Source organism: Orbicella franksi, chromosome 14 (assembly GCF_964199315.1).
Source record: "Orbicella franksi chromosome 14, jaOrbFran1.1, whole genome shotgun sequence".
Taxonomy (NCBI): Eukaryota; Metazoa; Cnidaria; class Anthozoa; order Scleractinia; family Merulinidae; genus Orbicella; species Orbicella franksi.
In genome coordinates, this window is record NC_138158.1 from 17,967,393 (window position 1) to 17,970,743 (window position 3,351).

At 42.3% G+C, this 3,351-nt stretch overlaps 1 pseudogene; it reads right to left on the bottom strand.

Annotated features, from left to right (window-relative positions):
- Positions 1 to 985: 985 nt before the first annotated feature.
- Positions 986 to 3,030, bottom strand: LOC145467339 (kelch-like protein 12; annotated as a pseudogene).
- Between the last annotated feature and the right edge of the window lie 321 nt (positions 3,031 to 3,351).

Here is a 3,351-nt window from a genome sequence, read left to right on the forward strand (position 1 = left end):
GCTGGAAACTTGCCTACATATTCACAGATAACTGTGTTATTTATTAAGTTTTTTACACTTGCACGTGACTGATCTCGTGCTCAGATCTCACTCTGTTCCGCTTGGCCGTTGGATATCTGGGCTCGAGCACCCCACTGTTTATGAGTGATAAATACGTAAAACTGATCAAAAACAACGTATCTATGCCTGATGACCCCTTTGCCTCTTTTCTATGCTAAACCTCCCCCTGACTGTAGCCGGCAGGTAAATAGTTTGTGGGCAAGAGCCTGTAACCAGGGTTATTAAAGTAAGGAAGTGATCCGTTGCTAAGCAGCGTTTGTGACGAAAGCGAAACCATTGGCTACCTCCTAGGCAGGGGTCATCCCTCAACTGCGGGATTTTGTCTACTGTCGTTCAGTGTCTGTTTATTTCTGTGCGCTTTGATTGCCGAATAAATGTAAAACGATACCAGAACACTATTTAATGGATTACAAATGAATTGCAAAGTTATGTACGGTTAGCAAGAATATACTTATTACTAACATTCCAACAAAAAATAAATCCGCTTTACGAGATTATTTCGCAGCTACTCTGCAATTTCTCTCTCTTTCAAGGTCTTATTTAACACTCATACACACTGTATGTGCAGTTTGTATTCCACATAAGGGAAAACTCTAAATTGTAGAAGCGCTGTGATTCAAGCGTTATGATTTTCCTAACGAGTTTTCTAACTTTTCGCGCGATTTACAACATCTGTATGAATTTCCTATTTGCCCACGCGTCTTCTTACCATTTTCCAAATTTTTTCTCTTGTAAAATTCTATAAACTCAATTTTTTTTGTTCAAAACAATCAATCTCGTTTCCAGAGCCCTCGCTGACTGACGCTGACTATAAAAGCGAAGGCTCTGGGCATGAAAGGTCTCCGCCTTCTTTGAAAAATGTTTTGTGCTTTTCTTCTTTTCAGATGACGGGCACGTTTTTTCCACTTTTCCCACGCGTCTTGCCCAAGAACACAACACAATGTCCCTGGCCAGGGCTCGAACCCGAACCGCTCGATCCGGAGACAAGCGCACTAACCTTGAGGCCACCGCGCCTCCCTGTTCACAAATTCAAACAATGTACTAATCTAATACTACACGACGAAAACTATACATCTTTTGTTGTCTCATTACTCGTCCACAAAATGGGAGGGGGGTGCTTATTCGAGGGGGGGGAGGGCTAATTCAAGGATTTACGGTTTTTCTTTACAACGTCAAGTTTGTCTAGCACTCCTTTGGAAAGTTTCAGCACACAGCCGGTGAATGCATCTTTACTTTCTTTGGAGATCATTTTCACTGGTATGGTTGTCTTCTTGATCCACTTGTCTTCTGTAGGGTCATAGCATTCAACACAAAATTGACTTCTCCCAATGCGATCTGTGCCACCCAGCACATAGAGTGTTCCCTTCAGACAAACCATACTGCCATCTTCGCGAGGAACTTTCAAACTTCCAATTAACTGCCATTCGTTTGTCGAAATGTTAAACATCTCACATGTTTCCAAACACAATTTCCAATTCTCCCTCCCTCCGACCACAAAAATCTTCCCTTCAGTTGCCACACCAAAAGAGTTCGCTCTCGCTTGTTGCATGCTTGCAATTTCCTCCCATTTGTTTTCTACAGTGTCAAATCTCTCAGCCTTCGCAAAGTACTCCCTTCCCAGCTTTCCACCAAAAACATACAGATGATTGCCAGCCGCAACAACACAAGAATCGTCCCTACAGCCCTCATGAGATGATAAAACCGTCTGCCATGAACACCGCTCAACATCGAATCTTTTGATAGTGGATTTTTTCGATGATGTATTGATCTCTATCGCATAGAGTTCGCCTCTGACGACAGTCACCTTAGCAGGATCTTCTCTGGGCCACTCCAAATGATCCAGGGTAGACCAACAATCAAACACGGGATCATACCTCTCTGCCGTACCATCAGATGAAAAGGCGTACAACTGATCACGGTGGTTTATCATTTGAGTATACTCGTCTCTCTCTCTGTTAGCCCGCCTGCTAAACGCTTCCACTCGTCTTTCTCTGGGAGATAACACAAAGTGTATTTCCCTCCACAAGCAACAATAGCGCGGGCTTCAAGCCCTTTTCTCGGGGACTGTGGTAGATCTCCTTCACATGTAAAGTTAGTCAGCTTTACAGCATCTGAGATCAGCTTCAAACAACCGAAATTCTCTCGCACAAGCTCATGTGTCACGACATCGAATAAAAAGTCACGCGATAGGAAAGCCAGTCGTATGTGACGAAACATTTGTTCAAACGATGCTCTTCGCTCGCTTTTCTTTAGTTCGATCCACTTTAATACGATCTTAAATACATCTGCTTCAACAGCAACTGAAATTTCGTCGCTTGAAATACACCTCGCCACTTCTTTAGCTTCCAAGTTTAAGAATTCCTCCATTTCTGCCACAGATGTAAAGTTCGCGTGGATAAACTTTCTGGTGTTGGTGATCAGTTCGTCGCACTGGTACATCTCAGCGAAATAAAAGGTTGAAATGCAATTTGATTTGGACATCTGTCGTTCTAGAAATCGCCCGGATAGTTTTTTCAAACCCGGAATGAGAAGATAGTTCGCTGCAGCGACAAGATCCTTAGAATTCTCTTGAGTTACTTCCACACTTCCTGTGTAGATGAACTCCAAAACATCTTCCATTACAGCAGCCGAGATCTGTTCAAACCGAGCAATCCCTTCTCGATTCTCTTTCATGTCGCTCTGAAGAAGCTTGCAGAAGAACGGGCTTGCTGCGGAAAGCACATTTTTATGAGCTTTGAATTCTTTGTCATCCGTCGTCACCAAAGTTACGTCGCATAAACGATCTTGTCCTCGCAGCATGTTAAGCCGCTTCGCTAATTCCACACAGAAAGAAGCCTGCTCTGTATCAGAGATTGGCTGTAGATCTTCCATATTCCACACAATAACTTATTTCTGTAAATTACAGATTCCTTTAGCCTCAAATAGCTCTACGACCGAATATACAATCAAAAGCGAATTCAAACTGTTTGGAAGACTAAGACACTGGAAGCGGGATGACGTCATTGTGTTAGGAAAAATTGTTGGACTGGACTGGACTGGACTGGACTTGTCAAACGTGGACTTGCAAAACACACACTAATAGAACGCAGCCTACAAAAACGATGACTAGTAAAACGCAGTAAAATATGTCTCTTTATTGAAACGATCATTTCTCATCCAAAGAATCAAATGTATCTAATATAATTCGTAACAGAAAAAGAAACATATAGTTCATTACTTAAGACTACTAGAAGTCTCTAAGTAACACTAGATCCGTTCAAGTCATCTCGTCTCTTTTGGTTCATAATCTTG